The following is a 22,922-nucleotide window of genomic DNA, read 5'->3' as shown; positions in this document are numbered from 1 at the left end:
AGGTGGGGATGGCAGAGGTGACGTACCTGGGCCACAAAGTGGAGGCCTAAAGCCAAAGCCAGCCAAGGTGGAGGCGATCAGAGACTGGCCCGCTCCCCAGACTAAGAAACAGATCCATTGGGATGGCGGGGTACTACCAGAGGTTTGTGCCCCAGTTGAGCTCCCACGGGGTTCTCTGTGCTCTGAAGGACGCTCTAATCCAGGGGCTGGTGCTGGTAAACCCAGACTTTGACAAACCTTTCCTGGTGTTCACCAACACCTCAGAAACCAGGCTGGGCGTGATGCTGATGCAGGCCAACACAAAGTGGGATAGACACCCCATTGCGTACCTGAGCAAGAAGCTGCTGCCTGGGGTGGGCTCGTAAAAAGCTGCAGCTGTATTTATTTCAGAGGCACTTTACTGTGAATACTGACCACTCGCCCCTGCTGTGGCTGCACCAGATGAAAGGGGCTAATGCAAAACTCCTGAGGTGGAGTTGGATCCTCCAGGATTAAGACATGGAGATGGTCCATGTGAAGGGGAGTGCCAGTGTTATAGCTGATGCTTTGTCCCGGAGAGGGGGCCCTGAGCTTCCCCAGGCCACTGGCTAAAGTGACCCTGCTCAGTTCAGTCTCAAAGGGGAGAGAGATGTGACAAAGTGGGGTTTTTCCCTTGTTATGTTGTATGTGAGCCTGTAAGTGTGCGCAGACTCACCCAGCGGCACCTCCTGCTGGTTGTCCTCAGGAATTAGCATCCAGCCTCCAGAGCGCCCTCTTCAGGCCAGTGTCTCGCCACCACTGCTGGCCCCCATGCCCCTCCCAGGACCCCGGTGCCCCTTTAACTGGGCACTGCCTCCTGGCAGTACCCCCACAGTTCTGGGTCTCCCCCTCCCAGTGGAACCCCCACCCACTATCCCCACTTCGCCTCAGTCTTGGCTACTGCCCAGTCTCCATCTGTTATACCAATAGAATAAAAACCAGCAGGATCTTATTAAGAGGGATAAGGCAAAGATGCCACATTTATTGTAAATATAATGATAAAGCAAAAGATAAAAGTAAACAACGTTGTTTGACTACTTATTCCTATCACTACTTATTCCTTATACACACATATATATATAGATAGATAGATAGATTCATTCACACAATCATTCATTCAAGTTCTGTATAGGTGTTATAGTTACCAGCCTAGAAGTTGCTCATGCCAAGTTACTGGCCAGGTATCTTGGTCATGAGGATGGAGCCGAGTCTGTGTCAGATGCACCTGATGCTCCTGGAGGTTGGCAGCAGAACCAGAGAGACTCAAAGTCATCAGTCTTTAGAGTCCATTCTTATAGGAATTAATTCCTATGTTAGTCTATGGGAGCTGTTTCATCCTGCTGTTGCTGACTCAATCAGCAGATGGCACACATTCCTGTCCAAAGTGGCACATTCCTGGTGGCTCCACACTGTCCAAAGTTTGTGTTTCTCATCCTTCCAGGTGATGGGGTGGATCCCAGTTTACCCTCAGGGGGTTTTCTGGTCATCCACTTGACACATTCTTCGGCCGATGGATACTTCGTTTCTAGGCTGGCACCTCCCTAACCATCCATGTATATCAAGCATTCATCAGCATACATTCCATACCTTAACCATATTTTAATTTACTGTCTCCACCACTTTCAGAGTGTGTGCTAATTCATTTGAGACTCCCGGCCCTTTAATCACAGAGGGTGGGGGGTCTGTCCTAGGAGCCCTTGAATGAAGTGAAAGTCACTTAACGGCTTATAGTGTTTGTTTGCATTGTATCAATTACTTCAAGAACAAAGTCAGTTAACTTGTTTGTAAGTTTTACATAGTAGTAAAGTATCTTTCACAGGATAGATTTAATCAATGGTTTCTACAGACAGTAGCTTACAAGTTTTAACAGAAGACCCAAGAGATTTTTGTACTTGGCGAAACTGTTGGATTTTAAAGTGTGGGGGTCAAATTATGAGGGGGTCACTGTCTCTTGGGGGAATCACTGTTAGTACCTTCTTTAATATCCCTACATAATCCCCCTTTTGACACTACGATATTCATATAATCGTTAGTGTCACTTTCTTTTTAACCTGTTTAAGAGAAGGTACTGTGAGGCAACATGTGTTTGTGATTCCAATTTAGCATACATTCTTTTTATCTGAAAACACATGCCACACATACCAATTATACAAATACAATTTAATATCAAGACTACTATTAAGGGGTGTAGCATTACTGATAGGATGCCGGTGGTAGTCGGGGACCATCCAGAGAATATATCATACCAGTGGTAGGTTGTAATTTGTTTCTCTGCAGTGGCAATTTGTAACATGTCCCCATTGGCATGTATAATATGAATAGTCCGATTTCCTACTTGTTCATTTGTCTGTTCTAAAAAATTGGTCACTTCTTTGCTTTTAATTAGACTATCAGTAAGATCTTGCCATCTAATTCCAAGGTCAATTGAGAAGTCGGCCAGCTCAGCTGTTAGTGTTAGCTGGGACCTTTTTGGCCGCGGTAAATAGTAAGTGTGATTTCTAGTAAAAACAGTACTGACATTGCATTTACATTCATCTACTGGGGGGTTGCTAGCACTCCCATCCTCCCAAAATACTTCCTCCCACGAGTGGATACATACACATTGTCCATTGTACAATACTTTGGTGTCATTATCCAATTCATCCCACATACATGATCCCAATGAAACATCTTTGCTACAAGGCTCTGGGGCAACAGGTAAGGTGAGGCATACCCACTTTTGAGGAGTCCATTCGGTACAACCTCTAGTGTCCAATAGTTTTCCTCCCTCCCCAGCCCACTGGCTTGAGGTCCGAGGCAGCCAGAATGATCCCATGTGTAATATGGGGAGTGGGCTAACCTTCCATACCTTTGCCTCCAGAGACTGTTGATGTGCTATTTTTACAATTATTTCCCCAATTAACAAGTCTGGTTTCACAGTGCTGGAAACATACTGCATCCAGTCATATTGGTAAGTATCAAACAGAGATCTTTTCCTTTGTTTCAACAAATGCATTAAAACCTTAATATTACCCAAAATTACCCAAAACATTTTGTGTTCCAAAGTAGATAGGGCAAGTATCTGCATTTCAGTGCATCCCATAGCTATAGCCGTTTGCATACAGATCACTGCTGCTCCTACTACACTCCGCCCCTTGATCTATGATCATTACAGTATAGTAGTTGTTGTCATTGTAGGGCACAGGTGATCTGTTGTAAACAAACCAAACAATTATAACCAGGTGAGTATAACTAAAATCATTACAACTGACCTAACACCAGGTATCATATAAACAGAAATGCAAACAATTACAATCATAATAATTGGGAATACAATAAAACCATTACCATTACAATAATTGGGTACATTGACTAACAGAATGAGGCCCAAGTTTGATACTGCAATAGCCATCAAACAATAAATGCGAACCCTAACCCTTAAAAACACACAAGAAATAAGATTTGTAGGAGTACCAGTATCAATAACAAAACTTAATAACAAAATGCTTATTAGAGAACCTAACAAAAAATAAACCTGATGCACTGGGGACCAAAGTCTTTTGGACACAAGTGGTGATTGATAAGTTGGATGGACATGGGGGAAGTAGAGAAAGGAAAAGACATTTGCCCTGTCTAGTGTAGTATCCCCTCTTTCTCTGGACCCAATGCTAGCACAGGACACCACTAGAGACAGACACAGAACATGCAACACAACACAGAATATGCAACACAGAACACTGAAAACAGACTTTGTCGCGACACTATAACCATGGTATTTTATAACTCTTCAGCTGGTACCAGCTCTCCTGATGTTCTGGTTCAGATCCTGAAAGATAGAAACTTGGAAACAAATTAGCACAGTGCTCCCACCATGGCAGAACCTGCTTAGTCTCTGCCACAGTGTGTTTGGTACTCGGGGCTGCACAAATGCTAATTAAGTTGTGCATTTCTTTGTGAGTTTACATTTTTTTTTCCATTTTAAAATTCCTAGCCACTTTGCCATGGCCTGGAGGTCTGAGGCAGAAGCAGGCACATTGTTACTGTTGCAATGGCATTCTGGCCCTGGGAGGAGGAATCTACCCAAATATTCCCAATATTCCCCTTCCCAATCTCCAGAGGGGTCCCAAAAAAATCTGCCCCTTCTGGGGTCTTAAATGTTCCTTCTTCTGATGTTACTGTTGCTGTAAGATTTGAGAGTGCTGTGTTAACTCTCTGTACCCAACCTTAAGGACATTTAACTGGATTTGGGTACTAATGGACATACATTTTATTTCTCTGCTTTTGCAGCAGAGGCTTGTAAATCTTGGTGCAGTTTTTCATTTGTACATTTAGCCAATTGAAGGAATACCTTGTTACAGGTCTTCCATAGAAGCCAAACTGCAGCTGCCTCCTTTTGTTTTTACAGAGTTTTTATGTACCCTTGTCAAAGTGACAGTCAGATTACACAGAGCCATCTTAAGGCTTAGTGTTTCTAACAGTGCTTCTTTTTGTTTTGTGCACCTCACCCCTGCTGTTGCTTCAGGGGGGCACTGTTCATTTCTTATTCTTTTACTACAGCTCTCATCTGCTATTTTGTTACACATACAAAAAAAAAAAAAAAACAAACAAAAAGAATCCAGAATTTCTCCCTATTCTCCTGATTTTGACTGCCCTGCTTCAGTCACAACTTTGGTTCTTTAAATTTTGTAATGCACCGAGTTACCCCTTAAGGGTTAAATGCCAAATTCCAAAAGTCAGCCAACACTGATTACCTGTGTCTGGCAAAAAGGTCTGTCAGTTTTGCAACTTTGAATCAAATAGTTAAATGGATTTTTAGTGGCATTATTCAATACAAAACAAAACTAATTTATCTTAAACCTACAACACAGGAGTTTTACAAACCAGATGTGTTGGTATAGGTTCTTAGAACCTTACATATTTTCACAGACAAATAGATACATACATCCTTAACATCTCTTCTACATTGCTGTTTTTACATAGCTGTACACAGATTATATTCCCTTCATACATTTTGGGTCAGTTAAATTGCAATAGAATCCCCTCATGTTTTTAACAAATTTGACTAAATTGTCCATAGTCAAATTATTTCAAATACCTGGATTATTTACAGACATTCCTTTGGAAAAGGGCCCATTTTTCCTTCAGAATGGCTGCAAAGAAACCAAGAATTCCTTTTCTCTTTAACATGGTACTTTTTAACATTTTCACAAAGTTTAACTGCTTAATTCTGTTCAGCTTCTGTAGAGTTAACTTTTCAGGGTCTTTCCTTAAATTACTGTTTATCTCCCAAAACGACACCTTTATCAATTAGATTTTACCATTTTAAGTATTGTTCCAGGGATTTATGCCTGCACTTACTGCTTTCTTACTCCTGCCACTATGCCCTTAAGGCTTTCAACCAATTTTCCAGTTTCTTTATCTGATGCTTGCCTGCTTGTCTGGGCCTGATCCTGCTTTTTCCAATGAACCTTTCCTTTCCATGGGCACAAGCTTTGTTCCACTACCAATTTAGCAAGGAGGGTGGGCTTCTCAACCAGCCCCCATCCTTCCTGGTCCCTTTCCTTAAACATTTTTTTCAAAATTGTGAAATGACCACAATATCACTCACAAACAAACAAACAAAAAAAACAAACACCACACTACACTGCCCAAACTCCTATGTTCTTCAGAGTTTGGTTTAACAGAACAAGATTTGTATCTTATGATTTTAACCCACTCTGGGCCAGAGGGAGAGATGCTAAGCTTCCCTCTGTATTGCTCGGGCTTCTACCACCGAGGGTTCATACACCAAATATAAAAACCCTTTCCAGGGGCAGAGCGAGAAACCCTAAGTTCTCCTCTTATGCTCAGTCATGCTACGACTGAGGGTGTATGCACCTTTTATTGAACATTTTTAAAAGCTTGTTCAAACTTTCCTGTCGCTCCTGACATCGTTCAGCGAGTGACACAGCCTAGATTCTGAAATCGTAGCTTATTAAATTTCCTCGTCACACCTGACACCGGTCAGCGAGCGACACAGCCTAGATTGTGAAATCGTAGCTTATATTTGTTATTTTCCTGCTACCTATCCAGAGGCCAGCAGGTTTGGTTAACCAGATTGTATTATGCTAAGTTTACTTGGTGGTGTGCACACCAATGTTTACAAAAACTGAGGCATTTTACCAATATTCTCCCTTTCGCAATTCTCCACCAAAATGTTATACCAATAGAATAAAAACCAGCAGTTACCTGGCCAGTAACTTGGCATGAGCAACTTCTAGGCTGGTAACTATAACACCTATACAGAACTTGAATGAATGATTGTGTGAATGAATCTATATATATATATATATATATATGTGTGTGTGTGTGTGTGTATAAGGAATAAGTAGTGATAGGAATAAGTAGTCAAACAACATTGTTTACTTTTATCTTTTGCTTTATCATTATATTTACAATAAATGTGGCATCTTTGCCTTATCCCTCTTAATAAGATCCTGCTGGTTTTTATTCTATTGGTATAACACATCTAGCCCCCGTTCACTGGGGTAGACTGCAGCATAAGCCACTCATCACAGGCAAAAGGGTTCGGACCTGCTGCCTCTGCCTACCCATGGGCTGCAACCCTGCACCTGTTCAGCCTATAGTCAGGCCTGCAGCCTGGGGCTTTCCAGGGCGGAGCTCCCAGCTCGCCTGGCCCTTCCCCAGCCCTGCTCCCAATCTATGTGTCTTGTTTAGGTCCCTGCAGCCAGACCCTTCTCCCTCTACAAGCAGAGGGAAACTTACTAGGCCCTGGCTCCCAGCCTCTTATAGGGGCCAGCTGGGCCTGATTGGGGCATGGCCACAGCTGAGCCTACTTTCCCCAATCAGCCCAGGCTTCTTGCCCCAGCCACAGCCCTCTCCTGGGCTGTTTCAAGCCTGGCAGGGCAGGAGCAGGTAACCACCCCGCTACAGAGCCTTAATATTTTGCATGAATACTGCGTGTACCTCAGTTTCCCCTGTGTATTACTTAAGTATGTGGGTGGTGGGACAAGGGTGTGTAATCGTTGCAGAGACCCCTAGAGGGCAGGTGTGAGTGCCAGCTGGCTGCCCAATGGCCAACACTTTGTATCCTGGCAAAGAATGTCTGGGGCCCATCCTCTCTGCAAGAATCAGCCAGAGGTGATGGAGAACAGAGAGGTGCAGGCCAGGTGACTTATTTGCCTGGGAAAGAGACAAAGGAAGGAGGTGGGGCAGCGGGGGGCTGACTGAAGCTGTGCTGGTGGAAACTGGTTAGCAGGGCCGGCTTTAAGTCGATTTGGCCAATTCCCCAGAATGGGGCCCCACGCCTAAGAGGGCCCCGCAACGTCCGGGGTTGCCGGCAGAGCGGAAAAAAAAATAAAAATCCGTGTCCTGCTTCTCCCCCCTCCCTCCAGCACTTGCGCCGCCATACAGCTGATCAGCGCAAGCCTGAGAGGGAGGGGTGAGGAGGAGGAATGCGGCATGCTTGGGAAGACATGGGGCCAGGGCGGGGATTTGGGGAGGGATCCAATGGGGCAGGGAGGGGGCGGAGTCGGGGTGGAGTTGGGGCGGGGGGGGGCGCGAAACAATTTGCGTCCCAGCGTGGGGCCCCGCACCTGCTAAAGCCGGCCCTGCTGGTTAGTATCTCTTGGCTTGGGACTCAGGGGGAGCGCCAGGGCCCTGGCTCTGGTTCCCCCACCCCCCAAGATGGGCTTCACCGAATGTTCCTGCTTTCTGTGTTAACAAGATCTGTTCTATGCTGCTGTGTACCTGTCAACTAATAAACCTTCTGTTTTACTCGCTGGCTGAGAGTCACGGCTGACTGCGAAGTTGGGGTGCAGGGCCCCTTTGGCTTCCCCAGGAGCCCCGTCCAGGTGGACTCGCTGCGGGAAGCACACGGTGTGAACAGAGGTGCTGAATGCTCCGAGGTCAGACCAGTGGTGTAGCCAGCATAGGATATTTGGGTGGGCCCTGACTTCAGCTGGGTGGGCAATTATGGGGGGGTTGGGAGGGATGGAGAGATGGGGGAGCCCGCCTCTCCCCCTGCCCCTGCAGCTGGTTTTGCGGGGGGCAATGGAAGGACCCTTTGGCCAGGAGCTCCACAGGGCCCCGGGCGCACACCCAGCTCCAAGAGGAGACGCTGCTCTCCAGCACACATAGATCCCAGCTCCCAGCTCTCTTCCAGGTTCCACCACCTGATGCCAGGCCCGGCTCCCCCAGGCAGCGGGCCTATCTTTTTTGAAGTTCTCCTCTACTGCCGCTGGCCGCCACTCACTCACCCTCCTCCCAGTGGCGGATTAGCCACTGGGCCAACCCGGGGCCCCAGGAAAATGGGTGCTCCTGCGCCCCCACCCGCTCCGCCTGGTGCTCCAGCCTGGAAGCGGGGTCAGGACACGGGGGCTTGCCCCGCTCCACCCACCTGGCCCCAGCAGGAGCTCCAGGCGGGTGGAGCAGAGCAAGCCCCCGCGTCCCAACCCCGCTCCTCGGCTGGAGCACCGGGCGGGCAGGCGGAGCTGGGCAAGAGCTGGGGCCAGAACAGAGTCTGGGCTGGGGGGTGGGCCTGGATGCTAAGTGAGTGGGCCATGGCCCACCCAGGCCCACCCATTGTTATGCTCCTGGATCAGACCCAGGAAGGCCGAAGCTGTGTACAGGGCCGCCCGGGGGGGGGGGGGGAAGTGGGGAATTTTCCCCAGGCCCGGGCCCCGCAGGGGCCCCCGGCCCCACGAGAATGTCTGAGGCTCCCCCGGCCCCGCCTTCCCCCATCCCCCGGCACCTCAGCGCGCCACATCAGAGCGGCCCTGGACAGCGCTGCAGCGGTGTGGCTCCAGCTGGGCCTGAGCTCCTCCCACTGAGTCAGAGCCGCGTGGTAAGAGGGCGGGGCTGCGAGCTCTGGTCCCGCCGGAACCACGCCGCTGCAGCGCTGTCCAGGGGCCAGGGCAGCTCCTGGACGCGGCGCGCTGAGGCTCTGAGAGAGGGGAGAGGCGGGGGTAACCCAGGAGCGCTGTCCGCTGCCGGGAGGACAAACGAGCTGCTGGGCAGGGCGGGACCCCTGACTGGATGACCGTTCAAACGGGCTGGAGCCTGAACCGGGGTCTGGGGCTGCTCCTGCTCCGGACAGCGCTGCTGGGTGGGGGCGGTGGTCAGGGAATGGGGGGTTGGATCGTGGGCATTCCGGGGGTCTGTCAGGACTCGGCGGGGGGGTGGATAGGGATCGGGGCAGTCAGGGGACAGGGAGCAGAGTGGGGTCCCGGGGTGGTGGTTGAGGGGGGGCAGTGAGGGGACAAGGAGCAGGATGGGTCGGGGATTCTGAGGGGGGCAGTCGGGGGGCAGGAAGTGGGTGGGGGTCAGATAGGGGGCAGGGCCAGGCTGTTTGGGGAGGCACAGCCTTCCCTACCCTAAAGCTCATTCAGCAGTTTGAGGCTTGCAGACAGCTATTTAACACAATGAGCCAAGCTGTTATCTTTTCCCTTAGGGCTACCATCCCTTTCACTTCTCAAATGCCAAATTATAGTCTACATTTAATTTCAGTGCCATAGGGAGATTCATGTCAGGGGAGGGTAGCTTCATTGAAAATTAGCCACTTTAGATTAACAGTCATAGAGCCAAGAGAGCCATGGGGGAGGGATCACATGAGAAGAGCAATATCCTACACCACCTATCTCCTTCCCAACCCTACCAAGGGAGACCCCCCACCCCCCACCCCCGCATTCCCCGAGGCTCCAGAGGGGTTATTTCAGTGATTCTCAAACTTTTGTACTGGTGACCCCTTTCACATAGCAAACCTCTGAGTGCGACCCCCCCTTATAAATTAAAAACACTTTTTTATATATTTAACACTATTATAAATGCTGGAGGCAAAGCGGGGTTTGAGGTTGGAGGCTGACAGCTCGTGACCCCCAGTAATAACCTCGCGATCCCCTGAGGGGTCCCGACCCCCAGTTTGAGAACCCCTGGGTTAATTTAATTTTAGCACCCTGTGTCCATTCACATGCATGTGCTATTTTGAGCATTTCAGTTTTCACAACATAGGCTCATCCCAGATTCTGGAACAAGCTCAAATGCTCAGTTCATGGAGTATGTCCATAAACTATACTAAGACAAACCCACAGTAACCGTCTCCAGTTTGTGCGGGACCCCATGGAGCCAGTCTCTATGAAACAACCTCCATGAATTTATCTAGGTCCATTAATGGCTATTAGCCAGGATGGGTAGGGAATGGTGTCCCTAGCCTCTGTTTGTCAGAGGGTGGAGATGGACGGCAGGAGTGAGATCACTTGATCATTACCTGTTGGGTTCACTCCCTCTGGGGCACTTGGCATTGGCCACGGTCGGCAGACAGGATACTGGGCTGGATGGACCTTTGGTCTGACCCAGTATGGCCATTCTTATGTTCTTACGTTCTAACCTAAATGAACCCAAAGTTATGGAGACAGATATGAGTCAAGGAAGCCAGTAGAGTATCAGAAACCTGGAAAAATCTCTGACTGGATGGGCTCAGGCGTTTGGTCACAAACTGAGGTGGTTCAAAAGTTTTGGATTTTTTTTAAGCAAAATTTTTTTATTGTTTCTTTAAACAATCAAACACAGCAAGCAGCAAATATTTGGCCACACACTTCTGAAACCCCAAACCATGTTCAGGTTTTGGCAGACTAATTTCAGTTTTTCAATTAAAAAAAAAAACACAACAAATTTTGAAGGAAAGCAGACACTGTCCGTGATTTTTTCTGCTTTTTAAAAACCTCTAGTTTTCGATCCAAAAAAAGTTTTGACGGAAACTATTTGTCCAACCCTTTTAATGAGCTTTAGTGCTGAGAACCAGTGATACCTTGTAAAGGTGACTTGAAAAGAAGTTTTCTCAAAACTGGGTTTGTGCTGAGATGCGGAAGGTTTTTAAATGTTTATTTTTCCCAGGGCCGCCCGGGGGGGGGGGGGAGGAGCAATTTACCCCGGGCCCCGCAGGGGCCCCCACGAGAATATAGTATTCTATAGTATTGCAACTTTTTTTTATGGAAGGGGCCCCTGAAATTGCTTTGTCCCAGGCCCCCTGAATCCTCTGGGAGGCCCTAGCTGTGTAGGCTTCTTGCCCTGGCGACAGTGAGAGAGCGGAGGCATGGTAAAACAGAGTCCTCATTGGCTTCATTCAGAGCAGTTCCAGAGCATCAGCTCTGTGACACTTGTATATTAGTCTAGTCTAGTATATTAGTGGTTGTTAAATGTATACGAGTGTATTTGGTGTTTAAGCTTCACGAAAACTAATGGGATGTTGCTTGCATTGTTTTCACTCATCTGTACCCCATTATAATGTAGTAACAAACATTTTACATTGTGTATAGCCCTGTAACTAAGTAACCATCAAACAAGAAAGAAGACTTGTGGAATGCAAATGAAAAACTTTAGCAGAAAAGTGCTAATTTAAAGCAAGTGGTTATTGTGTGTGATGAGCGGAGGCCAAAGACTCAAAATGCGTTCCTCACTCTCTGCCATCAAAGGAAAAGCCCACGCGGGTAGTGACACTGTCAATTTGGTTTCTGTGAGAAGAAGCTACAAGAATGGATTCAAGGAAATATCCTGCATCTCGGGAGTGTTTGGACTCTTACAGGGAATTGTATCGGATACAAAGCAGAGATCCCCAGAGACAATCTGGGTACTCTGAAAAGACTTTATTTATTACATCACTGCCACCAGCTGGAATTACAAAGTGTGACTCACCTGTGCATATATTTTACCTGCTTCAACCCTCAATAACTCTCATTTCCTTTTCTTAGCTAATAAACCTTTACTTAGTTTACTGTAGAACTGGCCGCCAGCATTGTCTGTGGTGTAAGATCTAGAGTACCCATTGATCGGGGGTAAGTGACTGGTCTCTTGGGACTGGGAGCAACCTGATGTAGTGTGATTTTTGGTGTAAGTGACCTTTTATCACAAAGTCCAGTTTGTCTGGGTGGCCAGACAGACTGGAGAGTATAAGGGGACTGTGTGACTCCATGGTAGGACAGTACAATGATCAAGGAGTTCACCTTTGTCACTGGATTGGTGAAATCTAATCATAGACCATACCACCTACATGGGGTGTCTGCCCTGTTCTCTGACACTCTGCCCTGAGGTAGCACTCACTGTTGTGAGGCACTTCAGTCAGCGTGACAGCCCATGTCCCATTCCCCGGCTCCCTGAGCTAGCATTAGGGAGCGTTGAATCAGGGCCTTTTGCCTATGTCCAGTTTGCACCCTGGGTCTGTTGTCTTCTCTCTCTGTCCACCCACTGGATCCCACTGTCCCCTGAATTCCTCTTCACTTCTGTGCCTGTCCAGGGTGCAGCTAGCCAGCGTCTCTGCCCCACTCGGCTGACAATTGTACCCTTGTGCTCAGAGCCTGAGATGAAAGGAAAAGGGACGTGAGGGAACCTTACAAAAGATAGGATAAGAGAATCTGAGTCCCAACATCCTCATCAGAGTTTGTATTGGGGCCGAACCGCGACCAGGGCCCCCGGTGTGCTGAGCGCTGCACAGACCCGACCGCGACCAGGATCCTAGGGCCTGCAGTAGGGTCCAGTAGGTTAGAGCAGGGGACTGGGAGCCAGGACTCCTGTGTTCTACCCCCGCTTTGGGCAGGGGGAGAGTGGGGTTTAGTCATGGGGGGTTAGGGCAAAGTGCAGGGCTGGGAGTCAGTCTGGGGATAAATGTTGTTCTTTGTGCTGAGAGTCAACAATTTTTGACAGGTGTGCTGACACCCATTCTCCACACAAGAGCCTTCTCTGAGCCTCAGTTTCCCCACTCATCTGAAAGCCCCAGTAACCCAGTATGGCTCTTTTGCCTGCTAGTGGCAAAACCTTGCACAGCAGCTCTCCCATCAGCTGTTTTATTTTTAAGCCAGTGGTTTTCAACCTATGGTCCACGGACCCCTGGAGGTCCCCAGACTATGGCTAAGATTTCCAAACGGGTCTGCACCTCCATCTGAAATTTGTTAGGGGGTCTGCAAATGAAAAAAGGTTGAAAACCACAGTTTTAAGCTACTGCTCCTTTGCCTTAGGCAGAGCTGGTCCGTGGTCGTAGACTTACAGGTTGCTAGTTCAGTCCCCTGTGTGATCCAACTGGTGTTATTAGAGCAGCAGGATAACAATACCCCTCTCAGTTTGTAAGGAGATGCGATCGCTCCGAATGAAAATCCTCCCCTCTAAGCCGAGTATCACAGTATGAAATCATTGACCATCAATAATCCACAAACATTAGCTTGCGAAATCACATGGCGGGTCCAGGTGCAAATCCTGGAGGCCTCTTCCCCCAGCCCTTTCAGAGCCGGACCTGTTTATTCAAGCTGCTTTTTGGAGCTCAGGTTATTTACAGAGGCAAATACTCAGTTCCTTGGAAAAGCCAGTCCCCTAACCTGGCTGGGCCGCATTCCAGCCCCCAGCCCCCGCTCATTCAATCATCCCAGGGGCTGAATTCCTTCCTTCTTTAAGTATCAGCTGTAATCTCTGCATTGCAAAGTAAACACTCGGCCTTTCTTCCTCTTCACTTCTATTGAATGGGGAATCTGATAACGGGGCCTTTCCCAGCATCAAGGCAGAGCACTGAGCTGACTCAGGGGGGTGGAGAGTGGGGCGCTGGGTCTTTCCCCTCTAGGGAGCGCAGGTTCCGATCCCGGGACCGGCTTGGGGGACATGATGTGTCAGTATTAATGAGAACACCCAGTGCTAGGCAGGGCAGAACAAGCCTCGGAGCAGTGGCCCTGCTGTGAGTGAGGGGGGATCGGGCCCAGAGCCGTCAGATCAGGCCCTACCACTTGTCCAGCACAGACGTCTCCGTGTCTGCAGGATCCGGGCAGTTCTGGCCAAAACCATGTGGGAGGCACACTCATACCACAAAGCATGTTCCCCGCGCTCCGCGGTTTGCCTTGGCAGCCTGCGTTTATTGACTATACTTCCCTGGAGCTACAGAGCTTCCCAGGCCGGCACAGGAGCTGGGTCAGCTAAACACGGCCAGGCTAGCAGGACAGGAACACAGTGCCCTTCGATCCCAGGAGCAGAGAAAGGATTATGATCTCAGTTTCTCTGGAGTCAATCTGGAGTCACCCCCTGATTTCAATGGGGTCAGGGCCACATGCAGTTCTTGGTCACACCTGACACGGTGGCTACGGGTAGGATCCCCGGCGGGACGGAGGCATTGCATCGCTGAGCATCACAGCACCCTAGAAAATCCCAGGGGCCCCTACCCAATGATGCACAAAGCCCAAGGGAGGTGAGGCTGCTCCTACGCCTCAGTCAGGGTGAGAGAGGTGCCTGAGAAGGGGATCCATGAAAGCTACCACACCAGGTGGGTCCTACCCTTCTCACAGAGTTTGAAATCCAAGCTGCAGGCAGGCCCCCGTGACAGGTGAGGGAACTGCAGCTGTATGTCCCTCTGTATGGTCCATGGAGGGCAGCCACCCTCAGCCTTCCGGCTCCCCAGCCATTTTGGGCAGAGACCTGGGTTTCTCTCCTTCCTGACGGGGGTACCTCCAGCAGCCTGCCTTCATGGCCAGCCTCTCTCTGCACTTGGTTTGCTCTCCAGATACTAATAACAGAGCAATTGTTTACAGTTGCAAGTTACCGCACAGCTTGCCCTAAGCAAGCACATTTATTCCGAGGGCAAAAGCAAGACAGAGAAAACACATTAAAACAATAAAAGAACTACCCACGTAAGGAGATTCCCCCCTCCCCCCAGCTGTCTCCAGCACGAGCTCTGGCAGGTGTCTTGCCAGCCCCGCAAAACGGTCTCTTTTGTGGTCCAAAGTTTCAACAAGCTCATAACAACCTCAGCTCAGAGCCAACCCACTCGTGGCCAGTTTAATCCCTCCTTTATACAGGTTGGGGGGGGGCTTTGAGTGGGACTTTCCAGGAGCAGGTGATCACTGGGTGATGGGTCTTTCTCTGCAGGGTGTAGCTTCAAAAGGCCTCCAAGTATCTCTTAGGCTCCCTAGTACCTCCTAGGAAACACACGTCACACATGTTGTCCTGAGGAGTCCTTTGAAAGTCCTACCATTTCCCCAAGGCTGACATTAGACACATTGTGATGTTCTGTACCTTGGGGGAACATCCAGCAGCCCCATGTTCATCCTTATAATATGATTCTGTGGTAACTCATGCAAAGTTTGTCATGTCGGGTGTCTTTGGAAGGCTCATGATGCACTGAGCATTGTTATTATAGTGATGTTATAGTAATTGTTGTTATTGTAACGTTATGGGTTGTAATTTCATGTATATAGTTATGAGGCTGACAATATGTCCTCATGGCTTAAAGCAAGCCCAAGCAAAAACTCCCCAAGAGCAAAGGGGCAGTTCACACCTCATCAGGGCATGTATGGGACAAACCCAGCCCAGCTTCACAGGAACAAAGGACACTGGCCTAGGCAGCAACAAAGGATCTGTTGGACTCTCGAATGAGCCACCCCCATTCCTTTGGTCAGTTTGGGACTGCGATGAGGTAATGCTCACCTGACTCTGAATGGGGGGAGGGAAAAGCCAAGAGGGAAGAAAGGACATGATAAAAGGGAGAGACATTAGCCATGCTCTTCCTCTCTCTTCTACCTCCATCTACAGACATCACCACCAAGTGACTGAAGCGCTGATCAAAGGGAAGAGCCTGGCTGAAGGGCAATCAGCCAACCTGTGGTGAGACGCATCTAAGTTTATAAGGGCATTGAAAGTGTTAAGATCAGCTTAGAATACGTTTTGCTTTTATTTCATTTGACCAAATCTGACTTGTTATGTTTTGACTTATAATCACTTAAAATCGATCTTTATAGTTAATAAATCTGTTTGTTTATTCTACCTGAAGCAGTGCATTTGATTTGAAGCGTGTCAGAGACTCCCCTTGGGATAACAAGCCTGGTACATATCAATTTGTTTGTTAAATTGACATTGTGACAGGTTGGATCACAGAAACCCTTTTGGGAGTTGCCACCCAATGTGCCAAGACTACTTCTGCCCCTGCTTTCCCTGCCAGCTCAGGACCCCAGCACCCTGTTTTGCTGAGCCAGACACTCCCATCTGCTCCAACACAGACCCAGGGTCTGAATTACTTACCCCAAAGCTGCAGGTTTACCTGAAAGCAGCTAACAGAAGTGTTTCTGTTTTTAACACTCAAATGCCCAACTTCCAATGGTGTTTAAACCCAAATAAATCCGTTTTACCCTGTATAAAGCTTATGCAGGGTAAACTCATAAATTGTTCACCCTCTATAACACTGATAGAGAGATATGCATGGCTGTTTGCTCCCCTAGGTATTAATACATACTCTGGGTCAATTAATATGTAAAAAGTGATTTTATTAAATACAGAAAGTAGGATTTAAGTGGTTCCAAGTAGTAACAGACAGAACAAAGTAAGTCACCAAGCAAAATCAAATAAAATGCGCAAATCTATGTCTAATCAAACTGAATACAGATAATCTCACCCTCAGAGATGCTTCAGTAAGTTTTTTTCTCAGACTGGACACCTTCCAGGCCTGGGCACAATTCATTTCCTTGGTACAGCCCTTGTTCCAGCTCAGGTGGTAGCTAGGGGATTCTTCATGATGGCTCCTCTCTCCCCTTTGTTCTGTTCCACCCCTTCATATATCTTTTGCATAAGGCGGGAATCCTTTGTTTCTCTCTGGGTTTCCACCCCCTCCTTCTCAATGGAAAGACACCAGGTTAAAGATGGATTCCAGTTCAGGTGACATGATCACATGTCACTGCAAGACTTCATTGCCCACTTGCCAGCACACACGTATACAGGAAGACTTACAGGTAAAAAACACCCATCTGCAGACAATTGTCCTGGTTAATGGGAGTCATAAAGATTCCAAACCACCATTAATGGCCCACACTTTGCATAATTACAATAGGCCCTCAGAGTTATATTTCATATTTCTAGCTTTAGATACAAGAATGATACATACATACAAATAGGATGATCACACTCATAGGTTATAAGATTTGTAATGATACCTTACAAGAGACCTTTTGCATGAAGCATATTCCAGTTATATTACATTTACTCATTAGCATATTTTTATAAAATTATATAGACTGCAACGTCACACCCTCCTTCTGAACTTACTGCCAGAGACTTGGACACTGTCCATGGCAGAGGCAGTATACCTAAAATTCATTTGGGGGCTCCCCTATGGGGCAGACACTCCTGTGTCCCCCAAAAGGGAAAGAGACCCTGATCCAGCTGTAGGCTCACAGCTACCAGCTATGACAGACCTTTCACTGGCCAGCAAAATCCCCCCCCCCCTCACTTAGGTTGGGTTTGTTCCCACCACAGCAGTTACCAGGACCCCAACTTCCAGCTCCAGGATACATGTCTCTGTGCCCCTCTTCCACTCCAATACAGCCAGTTCCTGCTTCTGGGTCTTAATTGCTTTGTCTCTTAAGTTCAGGCTGGTGGGCAGCCTTTTCTTTTTCCAGGGCAGCCTTTTCCCGGGCAAATTGTACATTAATTTTTATTTGTCTTTCCTTGAGATCGTCACTCGATGAGCTGGGATACCACAGAGAACCCCCTCCTGCCAGAACAGGCACCCCTCCCCTCCTGTCTTGCTACGTTAGACACTCCAGTCAGCTTCAGCACAGACACAAAGACTGGGCCACACCTGTCTGCAGTTCACTGAAACTGAGATGCACTCAGCTCAGGGGCTTCTTAGTTAACAGAGATTTTCCCAGAGCCCAATGTTTAGCTTTTCTGGGCAATTTGCAACTTGTATAGTTCTAGCTTCTTCTGATCTTTAATCTTGTTTATTTTGCTTCCTTTTCTGTCCCTACTTCCCTTATCTGAAATAAGCAAACAGAAAATAACAAACCAGTAACCACTTTGTCTGTTCTCCAGCCACCACACTTAAAACTTACTTAAAAGCACTACCAGTATCTCAAAGCAATCAGCTGCGCACAGATCCTGCTCGACTACGCCACTGTGACAGGTTGGATCACAGAAACCCCCTTGGGAGCTGCCACCCGATGTGCCAAGACCACTTCATTGCCCACTTGCCAGCATACACGTATACAGGAAGACTTACTGGTAAAACACACCCATCTGCAGACAATTGTCCTCGTTAATGGGAGTCATCAAGATTCCAAACCACCATTAATGGCCCACACTATTTCATATTTCTAGTTTCAGATACAAGAGTGATACATTTATACAAATAGGAGGATCACACTCAGTAGATTATAAGCTTTGTAATGATACCTTACAAGAGACCTTTTGCATGAAGCATATTCCAGTGACATTATATTTACTCATTAGCATATTTTTATAAAATTATATAGACTGCAACGTCACAGACATTCTCATATAAGCTTGCAGCATCCAGTGGGCATGAATGGACACTGCAAGATGGAGGTTCCTTGGGTTGTGTCGGGGACCGGAGATATTGGCTAGTGTCATTCGGTTGCACAATCCAAGGAGCAGCTTACATGCTAGAGGCTGTGCGTGAACAGCCCAGGAGTGGGGGTTCTCACAGCAGAGCAGGGTAAGGCTGGCTCCCAGAGTCAAGGATTGGAGTGACCTAGCAGATCACCGGTCCAGATACCCCAGAGGGGAAAGTCACACACGCTCACCATAAACCATAAATTCAATCCAGGCCAGCTGAATTCAGTACGATTTTAACTCAGTCAGGCTTGTCCAGGATCTCGTCCTTTGCCACGGTGCCCGCTCTCCGCTTGCGATCCACAGCCTGGAGCCAGCTGCCTGGGGTCAGACAGGCTCGGGGCCCGCGCTGCTGCTTGAGGGAATGAGGTGGGGCCGGCTGCTGCCCCACACAACCTGGCCAGTGAAGGAGGAGATGGTGGAGCCTCCCTCACTTATAACTGAATCCAGGTTCAATTCCCCCAGCTGCCAGAGAGGGAGGAAGGAGTGAAACCAGGATCTCCCACCGCTCAGGAGGCTGCTCTACCCACTGCCGATGGGACATTCTGAGGCCGGGCCCCCCCACTCTGCTGTTTGGACCTGTAGCTCTCGGCATGGATAATGGAAGAGTTATTGGAGCAGGAAGACAGGGCCCAGGTCTCTCTCCTGCCAGGGGAGGGGTGGCTACCCTAACCCCCGGGGCTAAAGACTCATTCTCACACTCATTTGCTCTCTCTGGCCCCATGTCTAGTTAAGTGGTCACCCCTCTTGTGGTCTAACTCCAGATCTAGAAAGGAAGTGGGTTAGAGCAGGGGGCTGGGGGCCAGGACTCCTGGGTTCTATCCCCAGCTCTGGGCAGGGAGTGGGGTCTAGTGGGTTAGAGCAGGGGGGCTGGGACCCTGGACTCCTGGCTCTATCCCTGGCTCTGGGATGGGAATGGAGTCTATTGGGTAGAGAGGGTGGGGGCTGAGAGCCAGGACTCTTGGATTCTATCCCCAGCTTTGGGAGGAAAGTGGGATCTATTGGTTAGAACAGGGCAGGCTGGGAGGCAGGACTCCTGGGTTCTACCTGCAGCCTTGCCATTTCAGCCCGCTCCCTAGCCATGCAAATCTCTGCGTCCCATCCCCAGCCAGCCCTTTGCTTTGCATTTCACACTTAGCAACTGATCACTGGCCAGGCCTGGCGTGATTTACTGCCGTGCTGCACCTGACCTATGCAACCAAGGGCAGCTTTGTCCAGGGACATGGTCCCACTGCGTCATTTGCATTTGCCTGAATGTTTGCTCTGTTGAGATATCCGCTTGTGATATGTATATCAGCACAAACCACAGAGTCTTTCCTCTGCAGGAAGCTCTGACATTCCAGTGACTGGTCCCTTTGTTTGGATCTGGCTGGCAAGCACTTAAGAGGGAAAAGTGCTTAAGAGGCAGCAAGGCCGGCCAGGGGGTGGTTTATACGGGACTTGGGCAAAAATTTTCTATTGGAACTCCCACTCCCCCTCATGAAAAATGCCTTTTCTACAAGTTTTTGCCCCCAAAATTGCAATTTTAGGTGAAAATGTTTAGGGGGTGGTTGTTAAAAAAACCCATGAATCTGAATTAGTGTGTATGGCGGGGGGGGGGGGGTGATGATTCAAGGAGGGGGTGCTGGGAGCCAGGGCTCCGGGGATCTAGCCACAGCTCTGGGAGGTGAGTGGGATCTAGTGGGTTGGAACAAGGGAGCTGGGAGTCAGAGCTCCTGGGTTCTGATCCCAGCCCTGGAAGGGGTGTGGGGTATAATGGGTAGGGCAGGGGAAGCTGGGAGTCTAGTGGTTAGAGAAAGTTATTTCCCAGCCAGCTTTAGTTTCTACATATTTTGTGAGAAAAGCATGAGCGAACTCTGTTAACCCTTAGGGCTCCCTACTGGATTTGATATGAAATTCTAGCAGGAGCAGGGCTCAGCCATGAATTTTACTCTGGTTCCCTTTGATTTTATGAATTGATTAATTACATCAATTTTTGGATGTAGTTAAACAGGTGCCATATCCTGTGTAGACGCACTGATATGGGATTCATTTGCCTGCATTGATTTAACCTCATGTACTCAGGACTTGTCTACACACCAAGCTTGCCCTGCTTTCCATATGGGGTTTGAAATCGATTTAATTAAACTGGTGCAAATGCCTTTATCGTCAATGAAACAGTTCTGATTACCTCCAGTAGAGGGCAGTGATCACACGCACACAGAGTTCAGAACTTGTGACCTGGGAAATTTTCCTAGCTTCAGCTCTGAGTTCATTGCAATTTTCTGTGGGAAAATGTTGATTCTGACAATTTTCCTATTTTCCAATGGAAAAAGGTGTGAAACAACTTACATTTCCCCCCACACACTTGTCTTCTTGAAAAAAATAATTGATGTAGGAAAGTAGTTCTTGCATTTCCTTTTCCTTTTTTAAACTCCTTTTCCAGGTGACAAAATAAAAGGAGGGGAAAAAACAATTTTTTTTCTTTCCAAATCCAACATTAAATGATATTTTAAGTGGAAATAAAACAACTGTTTTCATTTTTTGAATCAAATGGAATTTGAAATGGAATTAAATTTTTTGTTACAGTTTTATATGTCCTGCAGAACACAAATTTCAAACTGTCAAAGGGGAATTTTTTCCATGGAAAATTTAGTAGAAAAAATTCTGGCTTCTCAAAACTCAAGAAACAAACAAACCAAAAAAAATCTCTCTCTGTGTCTTTCTATCTATCCTCTACATGCAAATCTCTCTCTCTCTCTCTGTGTCTCTTAGAAAGACCAATAAGAAACCATTTTTGTTTAACGTTTCCACAGAAAAATTTCCCCCAAAATAATTTTTTGGGGGTGGAGGAAGAAATCCAAATGTTTTCATGAAAAATTCCAATGAGGGGAGGTATTTGGGGGTGAAAAATGTTTTTCTTTGAAACTGGCAGCCAGCGGTGCTGATGTCACCAAATGGACTAATGGCAGACGAGACAGAACTGCCATAGATTGCATGATGGGCTGCTATTCCCAGTTGTGCTACTAATGTACCCTGTGACCTTAGGCATGTCTCTTCTCCCCTGGGTGCCTATATCTTCCATCCCACTATATCTGTGTTGACTGTAGGCTCTTTAGGGCAAGGGATTGTCTCTCAGTGGGTGTCTCTGCAGTAACTGACTTGATGGAGCCCTGATCTTGGTTACTGCGTGTCTGTGCAGCGCCCGGCGCAATGAGACACTGATCTCGGTTTCTGCATGTCTGTGCAGCGCCCGGCGCAGCAAGATCCTGATCTCGGTTACTGCGTGTCTGTGCAGCGCCCGGCGCAGCAAGATCCTGATCTCGGTTACTGCGTGTCTGTGCAGTGCCCGGCGCAGCAAGATCCTGATCTTGGTTACTGCATGTCTGCAGCGCCCCGCGCAATGAGACACTGATCTCAGTTACTGCATGTCTGTGCAGCGCCCGGCGCAGCAAGATCCTGATCTCGGTTACTGCGTGTCTGTGCAGCGCCCGGCGCAGCAATATCCTGATCTCGGTTACTGCGTGTCTGTGCAGCGCCCGGCGCAGCAATATCCTGATCTCGGTTACTGCGTGTCTGTGCAGCGCCCGGCGCAGCAAGATCCTGATCTCGGTTACTGCGTGTCTGTGCAGCGCCCGGCGCAATGAGACACTAATCTCGGTTACTGCGTGTCTGTGCAGCGCCCGGCGCAGCAAGATCCTGATCTCGGTTACTGCGTGTCTGTGTAGCGCCCGGTGCAATGAGACACTGTTCTCGGTTACTGCGTGTCTGTGCAGCGCCCGGCGCAATGAGACACTGATCTCAGTTACTGCGTGTCTGTGCAGCGCCTGGCGCAGCAAGATCCTGATCTCGGTTACTGCGTGTCTGTGCAGCGCCCGGCGCAATGAGACACTAATCTCGGTTACTGCGTGTCTGTGCAGCGCCCGGCGCAATGAGACACTGATCTCAGTTACTGCGTGTCTGTGCAGCGCCTGGCGCAGCAAGATCCTGATCTCGGTTACTGCGTGTCTGTGCAGCGCCCGGCGCAATGAGACACTAATCTCGGTTACTGCGTGTCTGTGCAGCGCCCGGCGCAATGAGACACTGATCTCAGTTACTGCGTGTCTGTGCAGCGCCTGGCGCAGCAAGATCCTGATCTCGGTTACTGTGTGTCTGTGCAGCGCCCGGCGCAATGAGACACTAATCTCAGTTACTGCGTGTCTGTGCAGCGCCCGGCGCAGCGAGATCCTGATCTCGGTTACTGCGTGTCTGTGCAGCGCCCGGCGCAATGAGACACTGGTCTCAGATGCTATAGAACAACCGTGTAGATGCTGTGGCACAAGTACGGGCTCAGACTAGCCACCTGAACTTGGACCCAGGGGAGCAGGAGGGTTTGGGCTCAGGCCACTAGCTCACCTGTGTTGCAATGTCCACACTCCTTTAGCCGATTAGCTGGAGGAGATCTAGCACGTGCCTGTCTCCCCAGGCTGGCCAGCAGCAGCAGACACATGCCCTGCATGTCCTGGCACTCCAGGAAGCTGTGACTAATATCTTGCTCCATAGGTGTCACCTTAAAATACGGGGCAGGGTGTCTTTTGCTATAT

The 22,922-nt window shown here is 48.5% G+C and overlaps 1 protein-coding gene across 1 annotated transcript in view; it reads right to left on the bottom strand.

Annotated features, from left to right (window-relative positions):
* FCGBP (Fc gamma binding protein) overlaps positions 1 to 22,922 on the bottom strand; it is a 213,687-nt gene that overhangs the window by 64,395 nt on the left and 126,370 nt on the right. The gene's annotated exons all lie outside the window — the stretch shown is intronic.

This window comes from Emys orbicularis, chromosome 20 (assembly GCF_028017835.1).
Source record: "Emys orbicularis isolate rEmyOrb1 chromosome 20, rEmyOrb1.hap1, whole genome shotgun sequence".
In the NCBI taxonomy this organism is placed as follows: Eukaryota; Metazoa; Chordata; order Testudines; family Emydidae; genus Emys; species Emys orbicularis.
The sequence above is the reverse complement of the archived record's forward strand: the minus strand, read 5'-3'. Positions and strand labels throughout refer to the sequence as shown.